The sequence below is a fragment of the Sciurus vulgaris genome (assembly GCF_902686455.1).
Source record: "Sciurus vulgaris genome assembly, chromosome: 2".
NCBI lineage: Eukaryota > Metazoa > Chordata > Mammalia > Rodentia > Sciuridae > Sciurus > Sciurus vulgaris.
In genome coordinates, this window is record NC_136462.1 from 1,750,177 (window position 1) to 1,771,647 (window position 21,471).

The window sequence follows — 21,471 nt, forward strand, 5'->3', positions numbered from 1 at the left end:
CAGAGCGACTCAGAGTGACTCAGAGTGACCACTCCTGAACACCCGGGGGGCTACCTGGAGGAGGAGGAGGAACGGGGAGGGTCACTTGGACTCGGAGTGACTGCCCAAGGCTAGGGGCGGTTGGCAGGAGGAGGAGGCACACAGTGAGTTGCTTGGATTCCTAGTGACAGCACCGGAACACCGGGCGGCTGTCTGGAGGAAGAGGCGTGCAGTGGGTCTCGAACTAGGAGCGATTGTACGGGGCTCCAGGTGGCTGCTCAGAGGAGGGGCTGCATAGCCAGGCGATTAGGTGCAGAGCAGGGTCCCAGGATCTAGGAGGCTTCTTGGTGGAAGAGCCGCACAGAGACAGGCTTAGGGCGGAGCGAAGGTTCCAGGAATGCGGGCAGATTCTCTGAGGAGGGGCAGCCTAAGGAGATTCATCTGCGAAGGGTGAGGCTCCCAGGCCCAGGGGGTGGGGCCGGGCCCCTGGGAACTTTGCAGAGGAAGGCAGCCCAGCCCAGGCGGTAGCTGTAAATTGAGGGGAACCTCTAGGAGGGAACTGACCAGCGAGACCTCCCCACTGGGTGAGTCTTCCCTGCCAAGTGAGGTTTTCCCACAAGGACAGTATAACCAGAGACACAGGCCCAAACAGGCCTTGCCTCAGCCCGCAGCCTAGTTCCCCTTTGGATGACCATTGGTCAACAAGTGGAGGCACCTCTGCCCACTAGCAGGGAATATACCCCACCTGAAGGCCACCACTCCTAGAGAGGCAGCTTCCTTGTGGAGCACCGCATTATCAACTTCCTCCAAGACTTCAGGCTACTGAAGGCTAAGAGGGGATATATAGAAATCTTCAGGGACATTGTAAGTCAATAGAGGAAATCTGCAATATCTCAGCGGTCCTCTGATAACTGAACGATATGAGAAAACAAGGAAAGAAAATGCTGCAAACAAATCTAGATGTTACATCAATAAAACCCAGTGACAGCATGGCAGAAGAAATGACAGAAAAGGAGTTCAGAATGTACATAATTAAAATGGTCAGAGAAGCAAACGATGAGATGAAAGAGCAAATGCACGCACTGAATGATGAGATGAAAGAGCAAATGCAAGTATTGATTGATCGCACCAATCGACAGTTAAAAGAGCAAATACAGGAAGCAAAAGATCATTTCAATAAAGAGTTAGAGATATTGAAAAAAAAAACAGAAATCCTTGACATGAAGGAAACAATAAACCAAATTAAGAACTCCATAGAAAGCATATCCAGTAGGATAGAACACCTGGAAGACAGAACCTCAGACACTGAAGACAAAATGTTTAACCTTGAAACCAAAGTTGAGCAAACAGAGAAGATGGTAAGAAATCATGAACAGAATCTACAAGAACTATGGGATATCATGAAAAGGCCAAATTTAAGAATTATTGGGATTGAGGAAGGCACAGAGACACAAACCAAAGGAATGAACAATCTATTCAATGAAATAATATCAGAAAATTTCCCAAATCTCAAGAATGAAATGGAAAATCAAGTTCAAGAGGCTTATAGGACTCCAAATATACAAAATTTCAACAGACCCACACCAAGGCACATTATAATGAAAATACCTAACATACAAAATAAAGACAGAATTTTAAAGGCCGTGAGAGAAAAGAACCAAATTACTTTCAGGGGGAAACCAATACGGATATCAGCAGATTTTTCAATCCAGACCCTAAAAGCTAGAAGGGCCTGGAACAACATTTTTCAAGCCCTGAAAGAAAATGGATGCCAACCAAGAATCTTATACCCAGCAAAACTTACCTTCAAATTTGACGATGAAATAAAATCCTTCCATGATAAACAAAAGCTAAAAGAATTTACAAAAAGAAAGCCAACATTACAGAACATTCTCAGCAAAATATTCCATGAGGAAGAGATGAAAAACAAAGAAGCAAATCAGCAAAGGGAGGAATTATTCTAAAGGAATTGTCAAATAAAGGAGGAACCAAGTTGTGTCAAATAAATAAATAAATGAAATTTTAAAAATGAACCAAATGACTGGGACACCAAATCAAATCTCAATAATAATCCTGAATGTTAATGGCCTGAATTCATCAATCAAAAGACATAGACTGGCAGATTGGATTAAAAAGAAAGATCCAACAATATGTTGCCTGCAAGAGACTCACCTCATAGAAAAAGATACCCATAGACTAAAGGTGAAAGGATGGGGAAAAACATACCATGCACATGGACTCAGCAAAAAAGCTGGAGTATCCATCCTCATTTCCGATAATGTGGACTTCTAGCCAAAGTTAGTCAGAAGGGATAAAGAAGGTCATTTCATACTGCTTAAGGGAAGCATAAATCAGCAAGATATAACAATCATAAACATCTATGCCCCAAACAGTGGCTCATCCATGTATGTCAAACAAATCCTTCTCAATTTCAGAAACCAAATAGACCGTAACACAATAATACTAGGTGATTTTAACACACCTCTCTCACCACTGGACAGATCTTCCAAACAAAAACTGAACAACGAAACCATAGATCTCAATAACACAATCAATAATTTAGGCTTAACGGACATTTATAGAATATACCATCCAACCAAGAGTGAATACACTTTCTTCTCAGGAGCACATGGATCCTTCTCTAAAATAGACCATATATTATGCCACAAAGCTAATGTTAGCAAATACAAGAAGATAGAGACACTACCATGTATTCTATCAGATCATAATGGATTGAAGTTAGAAATAAATGAAAGAGTAAAACACAGAAACTATTCCACATCTGGAGATTAAACAATATGCTATTATATGATGAATGGATAACAGAAGATATTAGGAAGGAAATTAAAAAATTCTTAGAGGTAAATGAGAACAAAGAAACATCATATCAAAATCTCTGGGACACTATGAAAGCAGTACTTAGAGGGAAATTTATTTCATGGAGCACATTTAATAAAAGAAGTAAAGATCAACAAATAAACGACCTAACACTACAGCTAAAAGCCCTAGAAAAAGAAGAACAGAACAGCACCAAAAGTAGTAGAAGACAGGAAATAGTTAAACTCACAGCTGAAATCAACGAAATTGAAACAAAAGAAACAATACAAAAAATTGACAAAATAAATAGTTGGTTCTTCGAAAAAATAAACAAAATTGATAAACCTTTAGCCACACTAATAAAGAGAAGACGAGAGAAAACCCAAATCACTAAAATTTGGAATGAACAAGGAAATATCACAACAGACACGATTGAAATACAAAACATAATTAGAAGCTATTTTGAAAATCTATACTCCAACAAAATAGAAAATTTCGAAGACATCAACAGGTTTCTAGAGACATATGAATTACCTAAACTGAACGAGGAGGACATACACAATTTAAATAGACCAATTTCAAGTACTGAAATAGAAGAAGTCATCAAAAGCCTACCAACAAAGAAAAGTCCGGGACCAGATGGGTTCTCAGCCGAGTTCTACAAAACCTTTAAAGAAGAGCTCATTCCAATACTTCTCAAAGTATTCCATGAAATAGAAGAGGAGGGAACCCTCCCAAACTCATTCTATGAAGCCAATATCACACTGATACCTAAACCAGACAGAGACTCATCAAGGAAAGAAAATTTCAGACCAATATCCTTAATGAACATCGACGCAAAAATTCTCAACAAAATTTTAGCAAATCGCATACAAAAACATATTAAAAATATAGTGCACCATGATCACGTGGGTTTCATTCCAGGGATGCAAGGTTGGTTCAACATCAGGAAATCAATAAATGTCATTCACCATATCAATAGACTTAAAGTCAAGAATCACATGATTATTTTGATAGATGCAGAAAAAACATTTGATAAAATACAGCACCCCTTCATGCTCAAAACACTAGAAAAAATAGGGATAGTAGGAACATACCTCAACATGTAAAGGCCATTTATGCTAAGCCCATGGCCAATATCATTCTAAATGGTGAAAAACTGAAAGCATTCCCCCTAAAAACTGGAACAAGGCAGGGATGCCCTCTTTCACCACTTCTATTGAATATCGTCCTTGAAACTCTAGCCAGAGCAATTAGACAGACCAAAGAAATTAAAGGGATACGAATAGGAAAAGAAGAAGTCAAACTATCCCTGTTTGCTGATGATATGACTATATACTTAGAGGAACCAGGAAATTCCGCCAGAAAACTTTTAGAACTCATAAGTGAATTCAGTAAAGTAGCGGGATATAAGATCAATGCACATAAATCAAATGCATTTTTATACATAAGTGATGAATCTTTGGAAAGAATAATCAGGAAAACTACCCCATTCACAATAGCCTCGAAAAAAATAAAATACTTGGGAATCAATCTCACAAAAGAGGTGAAAGACCTCTACAATGAGAACTACAGTACACTAAGAAAGAAATTAAAGAAAACCTTAGAAGATGGAAAGATCTCCCATGTTCTTGGATAGGCAGAATCAATATTATCAAAATAGCCATATTTCCAAAGGTGCTATACAGATTAAATGCAATTCCAATTAAAATCCCAATGATGTACCTTACAGAAATAGAGCAAGCAATCATGAAATGCATCTGGAAGAACAAAAGACCCAGAATAGCCAAAGCCATCCTGGGCAGGAAGAGAGATGCAGGAAGTCTCACAATACCAGACCTTAAACTCTACTGTAGGGCAATGGTAACAAAAGCAGCATGGTAATGTCACCAAAATAGGCAGGTAGACCAATGGTACAGGATAGAAGACACGGAGACACACCCACATAAGTACAGTAACCTCATATTAGACAAGGATGCCAAAAACTTACAATGGAGAAAAGATAGCCTCTTCAACAAATGGTGTTGGCAAAACTGGAAATCCATATTCCAGTAAAATGAAATTAAACCCCTATCTCTCGCCCTGTGCAAAACTCAACTCAAAATGGATCAAGGATCTAGGAGTTAGACCTGAGACCCTTCACCAAATAGAAGAAAAAGTAGGCCCAAATCTCCATCATGTTGACTTAGGACCAGATTCCTTAACAAGACCCCCATAGCACAAGAAATAAAAGCAAGAATCAATAAATGGGAGAAGTCAAACTAAAAAGCTTTTTCTCAGCACAGGAAACAATTAATAATGTGAAAAGAGAGCCTACAGAGTGGGAGAAAATCTTTTCCACACACACTTCAGACAGAGCATCAATCTCCAAAGTTTATAAAGAACTTTAAAAAATTCACACCCACAATACAAAGAACCCAGTCAATAAGTGGGCTAAGGAAATGGGCAGACACTTCACAGGAGAAGATATACAGGTGATCAACAAACATGAAAACGTGCTCATCATCCCTGGTAATTAGAGAAATGCAAATTAAAACCACCCTAAGATTTCATCTAACTTGAATTAGAATGGCTATTATCAAGAGCACAAGCAATAATAAATGTTGATGTGGATGTGGGGGAAAAGGCACACTCGTACATTGCTGGTGGAGTTGCAAATTGGTGCAGCCACTCTGGAAAGTAGTATGGAGATTCCTCAGAAAGCTTGGAATAGACCTACCATTTGACCCAGCTATCCCACTCCTTGGACTATACCCAAAGGACTTAAAAATCAGCATACTACAAGGATACAGCCACATCAATGTTCATAGCTGCTCAATTCACGATAGCCAGATTGTGGAAACAACCTAGATGCCCTTCAGTTGACGAATGGATAAAGAAACTGTGGTATATATACACAATGGAATATTACTCAGCTATAAAGAAGAATAAAATATGGCATTTGCTGCTAAATGGATGAAGTTGGAAAATATCATGCTTAGTGAAATAAGCCAAGCCCAAAAAAACCAAACACCAAATGTTTTCTCTGATAAGTGTATGACAATATATAACAAGGTGGTGGGGGAAGAGAAGAATGAAGGAAATGTGGATGGTTAGAGGAAACTGGAGTGGGAGTGGGTGGGGGACAGAAAGATAGTAGAATGAAACAGACAGTATCACCCTGTGTAGATGTGTGAGTACATGAATGGTGTGAATCTACACTGTGTACAACCACAGAAATGAAAAGTTGTATCCATTTGTGTACGATGAATCCAAACGTGTCGCCCCAGATAGATACCAGCATGAACATACTGGGTGGTTTCAACACATCCCTCTCATGATTAGATAGGTCATCCAGACATAGACTCAGTAAAGACTGTTTGGACCTGAAAAATAGTATGAATCAAATGAGCCTAACAGACATCTATAGAATATTTCATCCAACAGCAGCGAGTACACTTTCTTCTCAGTCGCTCATGGACTTCTCCAAAATAGATCATATTTTAGGCCACAAAACAACTCTTAGCAAGTACCAAAAATAATTTTTGATCTAACTACTTGCATCTTACCAGATCATAATGGAATGAAATTAGAAATCAATAGAACCAAGTCCTACAGAAACTGTATAAACACATGGAGATTAAATACTTTTCTTTACCAGGGACTGAACCCAGGGAACTTGCACCACTGAGCCACGTCCCCAGTCCTTCTTATTTTTGATTTTGAGACAGGGTCTTGTGAAGATGCCTGCAGCCTGGCTAAATTGTTGAGGCTGGATTTGAACTTGCGATCCTCCTGCAGCAGAGCCCTGGGGAAGCCCTGGCAAGATCAGCCAAACCAACCCCACATCAGCTGTGCTGCCCACTGACCCATCAAGTCCAAATAAAGTGTGGAGACTGTTGTGTTAAGTCACCATTTGGTTGTGTTTGTCACTCAGCAGGAGCCAACCAATAGACCCAATATCAATAGGCAGAGACGAGAAAGGGCACTTCCTTGACAGAAGCCAGGTGGGCGTCTTTGCATGAAGACAGAGGCCAGCATGTTGGTCAAGATGCCTTAGCCCAGAGGGGCCTTGCAGAGGTGGCTTGTAGGCCATGGTGCTCTGAGGGATGCGCCAGGGCCAGCTAAGTGTTTGGTGTGTGCAGCCAAAATGACCAACCGGTGAAGAGCAGGGTGCTGCCAGTACCCACACAGCCGGTCCACACCAGGAGGAAGGGGAAGCTGGGGCGCCAAGGTTCCAGGTGCTGATCCCTGCCGCCTGCAGTCATGTCAAATGCAGACGGGAGCTGAGACCAGATGGGACCTTGAGATGGGGGCCGCAGCGTGGCCGCAGTGGCCTATGTGGGAGGGAGGGGGCAACGGCACCCTGGGCCCAGCAGGGGTGCTGCACAGCGGGTGGGAGCTCCGAGCCGCTGGCTTTGCGGCCGCTGCCGACGGCTGAGCGGCATTTCAAGTTGTGTGTTGGACTGCACTGGCAGCAAGTTTTAAGAAGAGGGGAGGCAGAGACCATCCAGAACAGGGACGAGGCCCGCCCTCCTCCCGCAGCCTGAGGTCAGGAGCGCAGGCAGCGGTCTGCCTGCTGGTCTCCCCCAGCCTTCACCTGCCCTGCACACAGCTGAGCGGCCAGCCAAAAAAACACACAGCGAAGACCGGAGCTGGGACCCTCGCCAAAGCACTGCACAGCCGCCGCAGTGGACGGGAGCATGGACTCCCCAGTCCTGCCAGCCACACAGGTGCCACCGGATATGAGTCCTCACAGGCCCTTCAGCTCGGCACCTCAGGTCAGCAGACTCCTAGGCCTCTCACTCAGCAGAAGGGCCCAGAGGAGGACAGACAGCCTCAGAGGGACAGCAGGTCAAACCACCACTGAGAGGTCAACGTTTGCCGGTGCTGAGGTGTGAGAAGCCCAGAGCCCTGGAGCGTGTGGGGCAGAGTCGCTGTGCCGCTGCACATTTCCACACACCACGCTCACCGAGGGGCGGCTCTGGGAGGCTGCATGTGGCTGCGGAGCGCAGGGACTTGGAGGTGGCTGTGGGCGGCTGCCGGCCTTTTCGGTCGTCCTGGGAGCGTGTACTCCTACGAGCACCGCAGAACAGCCTGCCCGGGGCCCTGGGTTCCTCTGGCAGGACCAGCAATATGCCTGCACCTCCAGCTTCAAGGCTTCCAAATGCGCCTTGATTGTCAACCAAACCTGGAGAGATGGCACCATTCTGCAGTGCACGAAACGCAGTTGCCTGGCTGAAATACGCTGCCGTCAGGGTGCCGGGCCTGTGGTCTCCGTCAGCAGAATCGAAGAACAGAGACCGCCAGCAAGCAGCAGGTGTACTGGATAGAGAGACCGGCTTCTCCAGAGAGAAGGCCCCGGGCTGGGAGTCTGGTGGGGCATCTGGCCTGCTCTTTTCAGGGTCCCTGGAATTGCCTCCTGCCCTTATCTCCTCCCGCCCACGCGCTCCTCACTCTACTGATTGGCGCCCCTCTGTCCACGCGTCTGTTTTAGTTTTCTAGTGGGTCCCCGACTCGGGAGGATGCAGTGTGGAGGTGTCTCTCTCGAGTCCCTCTCTCGTCCACGAGCACTTCCATCAAGCAGGGAGGACCTCATCAGGAGACCCTCTCCCTGCTCCTCTCCCTGGCTCTGCCCGGCCTCCTCCCTGGCCATCATTCCTGGTGGCCTGGGCCCTTCCCTGTCTCCCTCAAGTCCCAAAGTCCTCTGGGCCTCAGAAGTCCTTTGGTTCTGCACAACGCCTCTGACCTTGGGGCATCTCCCACAGTCGGGGGTAGCCCGCCGCAGCTTCGGTGGTAACGCACAGACAGATAAGGACGAGGAACAAGGTCCCTGCATGATGGCTGAGCTCCGTGTCAACGTGCTGCGCAGACCGTGGTCAGACGCTCCTGTGGGTGTCTGTCAGGCTGGGGTTTTAAGTGGGACCAACATTCAAGGCAGTGAGCAGAAGCCAGAGCAGGTGAGGCTGTCCAGGAAAGCCCTGGAGGACCCTTGTCTTGTGGCCGGGACCCCCTGGAGGAGGCTGGCGAGGGCTTTGAGAATCTTTCAACAGCACAAACGAGGCCCGTGACAGGACCCCGCAACCCCAAAGAAAGAGCGACCTTGACAGCAGAGCCTGGGGCAGGGGCTGGGGCCACCCTGCCACCACACTGGCCAAGCAGCTGGAAGCGCCCATCCCCTGAAATCGCCCTGCGGGGCCTGCGATCTGCTCAGGAGCGTGACCCTCCCAGTCTCTCCTGGGGAGTGAGAGGGTCTACCTCCCCCGCCCACCACCAACCGTGCTTGAGGATCGGATCACTGGTCCAAGCGCACAGGCCACGCCGGGGAGAACTGGACCCCAGACCAATCACGCCCGGCCTGATGAAGGTGCTGTTTGGATGAGACTTGGAACTTAGAACCGATGCTGGAATGGCTGACTTCTGGAGATGCTGAGATGGAGAGATTTTGGAGAAATGTATCTGCATGTGAGAACGTCCTGAAATGAGGGGGATCAGAACCCTATGGGATGCACTGGCCCTACAGAGCACAGCCCCAGGTCCCAAGTCCCGGGGCCTCAGAAGGAGAGTGCTTGGAAATGGAGTCTGCCGATGTCCTCCAGCTGAGGTGAGGCCAGCTGGACAGCGGGGTCTGATCCCACAGGACAGTGTCTTCATAAAAGGCCAAGCCCAACAGAGACCCGCCCAGGGAGAGATGGCCAGCCAGGGGAGGCCCGGAGCGCACTCTCCCTGCTGCAGACACCACAGGCTCAGAGGCCTGGCCTCCAGCACTGCGAGAGGACACACCTGTGCTGCTGAGGCCACCTGTGCCTGGTGCTATTCTCAGCTGGTTACCACAGTGTCCACCTCTGCTGTCGGCCCCCACCCACCTTGCTGGTGTGCTGAGCTGCAGGGAACCCTCATCACTCCCACCTGTAGGGCTGAGCCATGCTGGGCCCACCTAAGATGGACCTGGGGTCCCCTCGGAGTCCACTGAGGGGCGGCATGTCCCCAAGCCCCCATGCCTGACTGGCTCTCGAGGGGACGCAGTGAGTCTGGCCTGTCCTTGTGGCTGCCCATTTGGTGGGAGGCACATGGTGTGCACCCAGAGGCACGTGAGCACCCCGCCATGGCTGGCCCAGGGGCGTTCCACGGTGAACAAGATGCAGGCTTACACGCCTGTCCGTCGCCAGCACCCCATCCCAAAGGATTCCTCTCCAAGCCCCGCCTGGGGCCTTGACATCTCCCGATCCTCTCTCCACCTCCTCTTCTCCATTCCCACAGTCCACCTCCTCCCAGGCTCTGACGTGGCCTGGCCTCCCTGGCCACCTCCCTGTTGCTGCTCTCTCCAGAGCCTTTCCTCCTGCAGAGCTCAGCTCAGGCCCCCACCTCCTCCTCCACCATTCACACCCACCGAGGCCCTCCCCTCCCCTCTCCTGTGGGTGTCCAGCTCCCCGGGAGCCAGGGGAGACCCCTGGCCCTCTCTGGTGCTGGCCCAGCAGCTCTGGGCCCTCAGGAACAGAGTGCACCCCTACCCCTGAGGAAACCAAGCTGGCCTCCTGGCCCCCTGACCCTGGGTCCCTCCCCTCAGCCCCAGGACCCTGCTGGCCCCCTCTCTCTCACCAGCAGCCCAGTCTCTCGCAGCTCTTGCTCAGGCCCTGAATGGCCCCTCGTCCTGCCCTCTGTGGGGTGGACCACCCCGAGCACCCCATGCTGCCCCCACAGGCTCTGTGGATCAGGGCCAAGCTGTCTCTGCCCAGGTGTACACCAGCAAGCTGGCCTCAGCCTCCTCCTGGTTGCGTGGCCTGCCCCCTGAGGGCAGGGATGTCCTGTGAGGGTGCCCATGTCCCTTGCTGGCCCTGGCCAGTGTCTTGGCGGCTGCGGCAGGGTGGTCTGTGTCCAGGCCACTGAGGTCTGGGGGTGGAGCCTGCTCTGCATAAGGTCCTCCAGAGTGGGCAGGGGTGGGCTGGCAGCGTTGGTGAGCCGTAGGGTCAGAGGGCGATGAGGTCAGAGGGCAGGCGCAGCTTGGGTGCCAGGCTGCTCGCCATGATGGGTGGTCCTGCGGGGGTCTGGGAGGCCCTGAGCCCCTTGCAGGAGGGTGGCCCTAGGCCCCCTGCTGGATCACGTTCCTGTAGTCAGGGGCCATTGTCTGCTTCAGCTCCACCACCGAGGAGAAGATCCAGTCCACCTGGGAAACAGTACAGTGAGCCCACAGGCCCCCAGGGAGCTGGGGACAGCATGGGGCGGGTGGGGACAGTGGGAAATAGGGTGAGGGACAGCGTGGGGGGTGGTGTGAGGACAGGTGGGGGATGGGATGGGAACAAGGGGGGAGAGTGAGGGATAGGGTGGAGGACAGCGTGAAGGACTGGGTTGGGGACAGTTGGGGACAGCATGGGACACATTGTGGGACAGTGTGGGGAGAGTGTGGGACACATCATGGGACAGTGTGGGGACAGGGTGGGACACATCGTGGGACAGTGTGGGGACATGGGACACATCGTGGGACAGTGTGGGGACAGCATGGGACACATCGCGGGACAGCGTGGGGACATGGGACACATCGCAGGACAGCGTGGGGACGGCATGGGACACATCGTGGGACAGCGTGGGGACAGCGTGGGACACATCGTGGGACAGTGTGGGGAGAGCGTGGGACACATCGCGGGACAGCGTGGGGAGAGCGTGGGACACATCATGGGACAGTGTGGGGAGAGCATGGGACACATCATGGGACAGTGTGGGGACAGCGTGGGACACATCGCGGGACAGCGTGGGGACAGCGTGGGACACATCATGGGACAGTGTGGGGACAGCATGGGACAAATCACGGGACAGCGTGGGGACAGCGTGGGACATATCATGAGACAGTGTGGGGACAGGGTGGGACACATCGTGGGACAGTGTGGGGAGAGCGTGGGACACATTGTGGGACAGTGTGGGGACAGTGTGGGACACATTGTGGGGCAGTGTGGGGACAGCATGGGACAAATCGCAGGACAGCGTGGGGACAGTGTGGGACACATCATGAGACAGTGTGGGGACAGGGTGGGACACATCGTGCGACAGTGTGGGGACAGCGTGGGACACATCATGGGACAGTGTGGGGACAGGGTGGGACACATTGTGGGACAGCGTGGGGACATGGGACACATCGTGGGACAGTGTGGGGACAGCGTGGGACACATCGTGGGACAGTGTGGGGACAGCGTAGGACACATCGTGGGACAGCGTGGGGACATGGGACACATCATGGGACAGTGTGGGGAGAGCGTGGGACACATCGTGGGACAGTGTGGGGATATGGGACACATCGTGGGACAGTGTGGGGACAGCGTGGGACACATCGTGGGACAGTGTGGGGACAGCGTGAGACACATCGTGGGACAGTGTGGGGATATGGGACACATCGTGGGACAGTGTGGAGACAGCGTGGGACACATCGTGGGACAGTGTGGGGACAATGTGGGACACATCGTGGGACAGTGTGGGGACAGCGTGGGACACATCGTGGGACAGTGTGGGGACAATGTGGGACACATCGTGGGACAGTGTGGGGACAGCGTGGGACACATCGTGGGACAGTGTGGGGACAATGTGGGACACATCGTGGGACAGTGTGGGGACAGCGTGGGACACATCATGGGACAGTGTGGGGAGAGCGTGGGACACATCGTGGGACAGTGTGGGGATATGGGACACATCGTGGGACAGTGTGGAGACAGCGTGGGACACATCGTGGGACAGTGTGGGGACAATGTGGGACACATCGTGGGACAGTGTGGGGACAGCGTGGGACACATCGTGGGACAGTGTGGGGACAATGTGGGACACATCGTGGGACAGTGTGGGGACAGCGTGGGACACATCGTGGGACAGTGTGGGGACAGCGTGGCCGACCTTGAAGAGCGTGACAGTGGCACTGTAGCACACGCTGAGCAGGAAGAGGGTGATGAAGATGGTGATGGTCGTCCACAGCCCGTCCAGCTCCCCGTCCTGGGCCTCTGCACAGCTCTCATCCAGGCTCAGCTCTGGGCAGGGATGAGGGGGTCAGTGTGTGGCCCCAAGCTGGAACCTGGGGCTGGCTCCCCGGGAGGCCAGGAGGAAGGCCGCGGGGTGGGCCAGCTTCCTCGCTGCCCTCTCTAGGCGGGCCTCAGCCCCGACTCCTCCAATGCAGCCCAGGCTCAGCCAGGCACCCTGGCTGTGGACGGAGACCTGGACGCGGTGGGAGCACCTGGCTGTCTGCGCCACCCCTCAGTGCGAGGCCTGGGACCCGGCGAGGATGTCTCTGCAGCCTGCATGGCCCCTGCCAGCTCACAGGTGACCAGGCCCTGAGGCTGGAGAGGGGGCAGAGCCTGTCCCTGGCGTGGCCGTGGCTGCAGGGATGGTGGGTCCTGGGAAGGGAGCCGGCCGCGTGGTAATGGGGGTGTGCCTGTGCGTGGGGGTCGGCGTGGGTGTGGGGACCTGGGTGTGCCTGTGCGTGGGGGTCGGCGTGGGTGTGGGGTCCTGGGTGTGTCTGTGTGTGGGGGTCGGCGTGGGTGTGGGGTCCTGGGTGTGCCTGTGTGTGGGGGTTGGTGTGGGGTGGGGTCCTGGGCGTGCCAGGGTCTGGGTGCAGGTGCCTCCGAGGGGAGGGCTGGGCCTCTGAGCTGGCCAGCGTCTGGACGATGAGTGGGGCTGTGGGTGGCCCCCGTCCCTGTGAGTGCTTGGTGACTGGCTGCTTGCTGGTTCTGGGTGTGTGCAGGTGGCCTGAGTGAGTCGCATGTGCCCATGTGTGTGCAGGTGCTGTGTGGGTTGGTCCAGCGGGTCTGGGCTCAGTGTCCATGTGGATTTCTGGACAGCCCCTCCCTTGGCGCATCCAGGGCTGCTGGATGTGAGCCATACCCCTGGCTCGGCTTACCCCTGCATGGACACAGAGAGACCCTTGGCTAGGGAAGCAGGACACATGGACAGACTCTGATGGGGAGCTGTGTGTCCTGTCCTGGGGGCTCTCTGGGGTTGTCTCCCTGATCAGCCCAGAGTTGCTGGGGGCTGAGGAGAAGGTCTGGGGAAGGGGTGTCTCCGTCCAAGCCTCATGCCCTGCAGGGGCAAGCCCCAGCCAGCTGGTCAGACACCGGCTCGGGGTCTGGCCATGTGGGACTCTCGCTCTCCCTAACCTGACACTTGGGCCTTGGAGGCAGGCCGGACCCACAGCCCTCAGCCCAGGTGGGCCTGGAGTTCTCTGCCTCAGAAAGAACCAGGACAGTCTTGCAGGGTCCCAGGGCAGCGCTGTGTGCTTTATTTACGCGGGCAGGGTGAGGGCGGGTGACAGTGTCCTCGTGGGTGAGGACTTGCAGGATCATTTACCCGGAGACTGGGACAGGGTCTTCTGTGTGAAGTGGTTGTGCAGAGCTTCGTGCATCACGGAGCACGTGAAGCGCGTCCCTGCCTGCCACCTGTTCCGGATCACGTTGAGCTTGCTGTAGAGGAAGTAGGAGCCGTCTGCGTCCTGGACGGGCAGGGTGGTCTTGTAGTCCTGCTCTGGCTGCCCCTGGCTCTCCCACTCCACAGAGATGTCGCTAGGATAGAAGCCTTTGATGAGGCAGGTCAGACTGACGGTGTTCTTAGTCAGCTCCTCCTGGGCCGGGGGCAAGGTGTACACCTGTGGCTCCCGGGGTGTCCCTGTGGAACAGAAGTCAGCACAGAGGTCACTGCGGGGCAGCAGAGGGCCAAGCCAGGCTCCATGTGATCGGGAGGTCCCATGCAGCTGCCCTGCCCGCTGCCCTCTCACACCTCTCTTTTTGGAGATGGTCTTCTCGATGGGGGATGGCAGGGCTTTGTTGTTGACCTTGCACTTGAACTCCTTGCCCCTCAGCCAGTCCTGGTGCAGGATGGGGAGGACACTGACCACACGGAACGTGCTGTTGAATTGCGCCTCCCGTGGCTTCGTCTGGGCTGTGTGCACCTGCACGTTGTCCACGTACCAGCTGAACTGGACCTCAGGGTCCTCCTGGCTCACGTCCACCACCACGCATGTGATTTCGGGGGTCAGGGAGATCATGAGTGTGTCCTTGGGCTTTGGGGGGAAGATGAAGACGGACGGTCCCCCCAGGATTTCAGAAGCTAGTGTGGGAGAGACGGGGGAGGCGGGTCAGCACCGGGGGTCTGCCCTCTGCCCAGGGGCTCCTCTGGGCACCCGCCCCCTCCTGCAGCTTAGGAGAGGCCTGCTGACTTACGTGGGCATCTCGGCTTTTCATTAGGGCCTCTCTTGGGAACTGTGGAGAGAAGGGGGGTTACTGAGGTCTGGAGGAGAGAAGGCGCCTGCAGGGGGCGGGTGTGTGGCCCGGGTGGGCTTGGGGCGGGCCAGGCTGCTCTTGGATGCGGCTCTTGGCAGGCCTAACACCAGCGCCGGGGGCATCCGGACCGTGCCTGCCCTGGGCCTGGTGGAGACAGCCACGGCCTCTCCCTGAGCATGAGAGGCATGGCAGAGGCCTCCAGGTGGGAGACAGACCAGCCTGGCTCCCGGCGCACTGCCCGCTGTAGACGGGCCCCTTACCATTGGTGTCCACCTTGGCGCTGCTGGCTGGGTGGTGTACATTGCAGACGATGGTCTGGCTGGTCCAGGTGCTGGAAGGCACAGTCACCATGCTGCTGAGGGAGTACAGCCCTGACTGCAGGACGGCTGGGAAGGTGCGGACTCCACTGGACAGGGATCCTGAATTCCATGTCACGGTCACCGGCTCTGGGAAGTAGCCCTTGACCAGGCAGCCCAGGCTCACTGAGGAGTCAGACTTGTCCCCATAGCAGGGGGCCAGGGGGAAGACTGATGGGGCCGTAGTCTTGGCTGCAAGAGAGAAGGCACGGAGTGAACCGTGTTGGACACAGCTGGACTCAGGCCTGCAGAAAGCCCTCTGTCCTTGGCTCTCCCCAAGGATCAGGCAGGTCTCTTGTCCGGCCTCAGGTACCCACCTGGCAGGCCCCCGCACCCCACCAAGGATCCCAGACCAGGCCAGGCCTGTTCCTGATGGGCTTCTGAGGCTGCAGAGCCAGCCTTGCAGTTGGCTCTGAGCCCTAAGTGTCACCACCTGCCCCTGAGAGAGGGGCTGTACCTGGAGCCTTTCCACCTGATGGCCTGCTGGACCTGTGTGACACTGGGCCTCCTGCCCCGTGCTTGGTTCTGCCTGTGGGTGGGTGCCACCGTGGCCCCCACTGGGCCCACAGGCCCCCTGTCCCCACATGGCCTCCTGTGGGCCTCTGGTCTGCCTGGTGGCCTTTGTTCTCAGGTCCCCTGAGCCCTGTGCTCTGTCCTGTTACCTAGGGGTCCTGCCCTGGGTGAGTTTTGGCTACCTCTGCCTGGACTCTGCCCCCTGTACCTAGACCCAGAGCCCAGCCCTGGACTTAACCCTGCGGGGTCAGGTGTTTTGGAGGGGGCTCTGAGCCGAGGCCCATGCCCTCCATACATGGGCCCGCTTCCTCGTCACCCCACCCCCGCTGAGCTCTGGCTCGGCATTGGGCCTCGGACCCTCCCCAGGTCCTCCGGCCCTGCCCCCGAGGTCCATGGGCTGCTCTCGCTCTGCGCTCCTCCTGCACCTCAGGGCTCCTGTGCCGCTCTGGCCTGGCCTCGGTGGCAGCTCCTCAGCCCTGAGCTGCCCCAGCACCTTCCTCCTCAGGGCCTTGGAACTCAGCACAGGATCCCACACCCAGCACAGGCCAGAGCCTTTCATGGCCCTAGGCCCTCCCCTCCCCTCCCCTGTGGGGGGCCAGCTTCCCCGGAGCCAGGGGAGACCCCTGGCCCTCTCTGGTGCTGGCCCAGCAGCTCTGGGCCCTCAGGAACAGAGTGCACCCCTACCCCTGAGGAAACCAAGCTGGCCTCCTGGCCCCCTGACCCTGGGTCCCTCCCCTCAGCCCCAGGACCCTGCTGGCCCCCTCTCCCTCACCAGCAGCCCAGTCTCTCGCAGCTCTTGCTCAGGCCCTGAATGGCCCCTCGTCCTGCCCTCTGTGGGGTGGACCACCCCGAGCACCCCGTGCTGCCCCCACAGGCTCTGCCCTCTCCTGCCTCCCCACCAGGCCCTGGGAACACAGCCAGGGCTGCCATCTGGCTCACGTGGGAGCGCCAGCCCGGAACCCTCTCCACCCAGCCTGGGCCCTCCTGGCCCAGCACTGGTTGTCTCTGCAGCACATCTTCCCCCTCGCCTGGGAGCCAGGGAGCCCTGAGCCCCTTTCCCCTTCTCCAACCCCTGGGCCCGCCACCCCTCGGCCCCCGCTCTCCCCTGTGCTGCAGGCCCTGGCCTCCTAAGGAAGAGCTGTCTGGACAGAGCTCCAGAGAAAGGCAGCCACCAGAACTGGGCTGGGCTCAGAGGGCTCAGGGCAGCAGCCCAGGTACTGAGAGGTCCAGACTGTCCCAGGAGGCTGCCAGTGTGGAGCGGGCATCACCCCGCAGCCTCGAGTCAGCCCCAGGGACCCCAGGAGGCCGAGAGCACAGAGCAGCAGGTGGGAGCAGACTTCCTCTTTCTCCCCTGGGTCCCACCCCCTTCCTCCCTGCCTCACCCACCACCTCGTGCCCACATGAGATGGCCTCAGCCCGGCCTGGACTCCCCCGCACCCTCTGATACAGAAACCCCCAGAAGAAAAGGGAACTTCAGAAAGTGTGCTTGCCCCTGGTTTCAGTCCTGTTCTTAGTCTCTGCAGGGGTGAGGGTGGAGACCGCACCTCTGGGGACAAGAGCCATGACGCCTAGGAGGGCATGGGGCCCGAGTAAGAAGGCTGACAAGGACCCTCATGGCCCCCACAAGGTGAGTGCGGTCAGCAGGGAGCAGAGGCTTCAGGAGCAGAGGGCATGGAACCTGCGCAGCAGTGGCTCTTCCATACCTGAGCATCCTACAGGCCAAGGGCTGGTGGGAGCTAGAGAGCAGCTCCCACACACAGGGCCCCGCACAGCACTGAGGGACCTGCCTGTGGACAGGGCCAACAGTGAGGGGACAGGAAGCCAGGGCAGGGCCACTGCCAGGCCACCACAGCTGGACATGGTCCTACTCAAGGACATGATGGGATGGAGCAGGAGGAGGTCAGAGAATGACTTGGCCTGTCCTAGGGGCTGGTGGGCATAAGGCAGAGCAAAGGGAGTCGAAGGAGACCCGGCCAGAGCAGCTTCCAGAGCCTGGCATGGTAGGGAAGCCTGGCGCATGGGTCCACAGGACCAGGCCTCATCCAGAGGGAGTAGGGAAGCATCAGGGCTCTGCTGGAAAAGCCAACTAGAGAGCGGTTGTCCTGAGCAAGCCCAGACCTGGGAAGGCGGTGAGGCCAGAGAAGGACCAACCCAGGGCCAAGGGAGGGCAGGGTGGGCAGTATCAACTCCAGGGGCTCAGGTGACCTGGTGCAGAGCAGCTCAGGTGAGCTGGGGAGGTGGGAATGCCGGAGAAGCCAGGGAAGCCCAGGAGTCAGGAAACCTGGGCAGAGCAGCTTCAGGTGAGCTGGGGAGGTGCCAGGGAAGCCCAGGAGTCAGGGAACCTGGGCAGAGCAGCTGCAGGGAGCTGGGGAGGTGGGCTGCTGGAGGTGCCAGGGAAGCCCAGGAGCTCAGGGGAACCCGGGCAGAGCAGCTGCAGGTGAGCTGGGGAGGTGCCAAGGAAGCCCAGAAGCTCAGGGGAACCTGGGCAGAGCAGCTGCAGGTGAGCTGGGGAGGTGCCAGGGAAGCCCAGGAGCTCAGGGGAACCTGGGCAGAGCAGCTGCAGGGAGCTGGGGAGGTGGGCTGCTGGAGATGCCAGGGAAGCCCAGGAGCTCAGGGGAACCTGGGCAGAGCAGCTGCAGGGAGCTGGGGAGGTGGGCTGCTGGAGGTGCCAGGGAAGCCCAGGAGCTCAGGGGAACCCGGGCAGAGCAGCTGCAGGTGAGCTGAGGAGGTGCCAGGGAAGCCCAGAAGCTCAGGGGAACCCGGGCAGAGCAGCTGCAGGTGAGCTGGGGAGGTGCCAGGGAAGCCCAGGAGCTCAGGGGAACCTGGGCAGAGCAGCTGCAGGGAGCTGGGGAGGTGGGCTGCTGGAGGTGCCAGGGAAGCCCAGGAGCTCAGGGGAACCTGGGCAGAGCAGCTGCAGGTGAGCTGGGGAGGTGAGCTGCGGAGGTGCCAGGGAAGCCCAGGAGCTCAGGGGAACCTGGGCAGAGCAGCTGCAGGTGAGCTAGAGAGGTGCCAGGGAAGTCCAGGAGTCAGGGAACCTGGGCAGAGCAGCTGCAGGGAGCTGGGGAGGTGGGCTGCTGGAGGTGCCAGGGAAGCCCAGGAGCTCAGGGGAACCCGGGCAGAGCAGCTCAGGTGAGCTGGGGAGGTGGGAATGTCGGAGAAGCCAGGGAAGCCCAGGAGTCAGGGAACCTGGGCAGAGCAGCTGCAGGTGAGCTGGGGAGGTGCCAGGGAAGCCCAGGAGTCAGGGAACCTGGGCAGAGCAGCTGCAGGGAGCTGGGGAGGTGGGCTGCTGGAGGTGCCAGGGAAGCCCAGGAGCTCAGGGGAACCCGGGCAGAGCAGCTGCAGGTGAGCTGGGGAGGTGCCAGGGAAGCCCAGGAGCTCAGGGGAACCTGGGCAGAGCAGCTGCAAGTGAGCTGGGGTGGTGGGGTGCTGGAGGTGCCAGGGAAGCCCAGGAGCTCAGGGTACACGGGCAGAGCAGCTGCAGGTGAGCTGGGGAGGTGCCAGGGAAGCCCAGGAGCTCAGGATACCCGGGCAGAGCAGCTGCAGGTGAGCTGAGGAGGTGGGGTGCTGGAGGTGCCAGGGAAGCCCAGGAGCTCAGGGGAACCCGGGCAGAGCAGCTGCAGGTGAGCTAGGAGGTGCCAGGGAAGCCCAGGAGCTCAGGGAACCCAGGCAGAGCAGCTGCAGGTGAGCTGGGGAGGTGCCAGGGAAGCCCAGGAGCTCAGGGAACCCAGGCAGAGCAGCTGCAGATGAGCTGGGGAGGTGCCAGGGAAGCCCAGGAGCTCAGGGTACCCAGGCAGAGCAGCTGCAGGTGAGATGGAGAGGTGTGGGACCAGTCCTGTCTGATGGCATTCCCAGAACTCAGGGTTCTTAACAGTGGCCACAGTGTCCTGGGGCAGGGGGGACCAGGGTATGGAAAGGCAACTCCAGGAGATAGGGCATGGAGAGTCCTGCTACAGGGTTCCTGGGTCCCTGCAGGAGCTGAGCAGATGCAGGTTAACTGGGACTGATGAGGGTCTGGGGAGCTCAGGGCAGGATCCTTCTGAACAGAGGACAGCGCAGGGGAGCAGAAGTACAGCACCAGGTACAAAGCATCCTGCCCAGGCCAGTTGGGCAGCCAAGGCCAAGGGCAGGAGTGGCCAGCAAGGGCCTCTGGGCATCCAGAGAACAACAGCAGGGGACTGAGGGCAGCCCTGAGTTCAGGAGGTTGAGAGAGGGCCCTGCTCTGAGCTGGGCAGTCGTGGGCAGGGCCTGAAGGCTGCCCAGAGCAGAAAGGAGTGGTGAGCTGTGCTGAGTTCAAGCTGGAGGTAGGCAGAAGGGGTCGGGAGGAGCGAGGAGGGGCCGAGGGCTCAGGAAGCAGCTGTCAGCTGCCTGTAGGAAGAGACTGAGCTTCCAGAAGCTGGTGCTTACAAGATAGCTGACCAGGCCGAGCAAAGGGGACTAGGTGAAGCTTCCAGAGTTGGGGGCAATAGAGGAAGACGGGGGAGAGGGTCACAGAGTCCAGGAGCTCACCCAGGAGGGGCTCTGCTGGGAAGAGTCGGCCAGAGAGAGGATGGGCGCCCAGGGCTCTGAAAGCAAGCCCAGTCCTGGGAAGGGGATGAGGCCAAAGGCAGGGCCAACCCTGGGCTGAGGGAGGGCAGGGTGGGCAGGAGCAGCCCTAGTGCAGGGGGGCCAGAGGCAGAGCTGCCACAGGTGAGCTGGGGCAGGTAGGCTGCTGGAGGGACCTGGGCAGCCCCAGGACTCAAGGAACCTGCTTGTCTTACCCTCCCACTTGCCCCAGATCACCCCGTTCTAGTCTCCTGAGCTCCTGGGGTTGTCCACGTTCCCTGGCCCCCCCAGCTGTATGTGCCTGCAGCACAGGGGAGAGCGGGGGCCGAGGGGTGGCGGGCCCAGGGGTTGGAGAAGGGGAAAGGGGCTCAGGGCTCCCTGGCTCCCAGGCGAGGGGGAAGATGTGCTGCAGAGACAACCAGTGCTGGGCCAGGAGGGCCCAGGCTGGGTGGAGAGGGTTCCGGGCTGGCGCTCCCACGTGAGCCAGATGGCAGCCCTGGCTGTGTTCCCAGGACCTGGTGGGGAGGCAGGAGAGGGCAGAGCCTGTGGGGGCAGCACGGGGTGCTCGGGGTGGTCCACCCCACAGAGGGCAGGACGAGGGGCCATTCAGGGCCTGAGCAAGAGCTGCGAGAGACTGGGCTGCTGGTGAGGGAGAGGGGGCCAGCAGGGTCCTGGGGCTGAGGGGAGGGACCCAGGGTCAGGGGGCCAGGAGGCCAGCTTGGTTTCCTCAGGGGTAGGGGTGCACTCTGTTCCTGAGGGCCCAGAGCTGCTGGGCCAGCACCAGAGAGGGCCAGGGGTCTCCCCTGGCTCCGGGGAAGCTGGCCCCCCACAGGGGAGGGGAGGGGAGGGCCTAGGGCCATGAAAGGCTCTGGCCTGTGCTGGGTGTGGGATCCTGTGCTGAGTTCCAAGGCCCTGAGGAGGAAGGTGCTGGGGCAGCTCAGGGCTGAGGAGCTGCCACCGAGGCCAGGCCAGAGCGGCACAGGAGCCCTGAGGTGCAGGAGGAGCGCAGAGCGAGAGCAGCCCATGGACCTCGGGGGCAG

The 21,471-nt window shown here is 56.7% G+C and overlaps 2 gene segments (V, D, J or C); one reads left to right on the top strand and one right to left on the bottom strand.

Moving 5' to 3' along the window:
• The window catches only part of LOC306653293 (immunoglobulin alpha-2 heavy chain-like), a 460,569-nt gene that overhangs the window by 406,690 nt on the left and 32,408 nt on the right, over positions 1–21,471 (top strand).
• Positions 13,993–14,873, bottom strand: LOC306653298 (immunoglobulin heavy constant gamma 2-like). The segment is given in 2 exons: positions 14,518–14,873; positions 13,993–14,406 (listed from the first exon to the last, which is right to left on the bottom strand).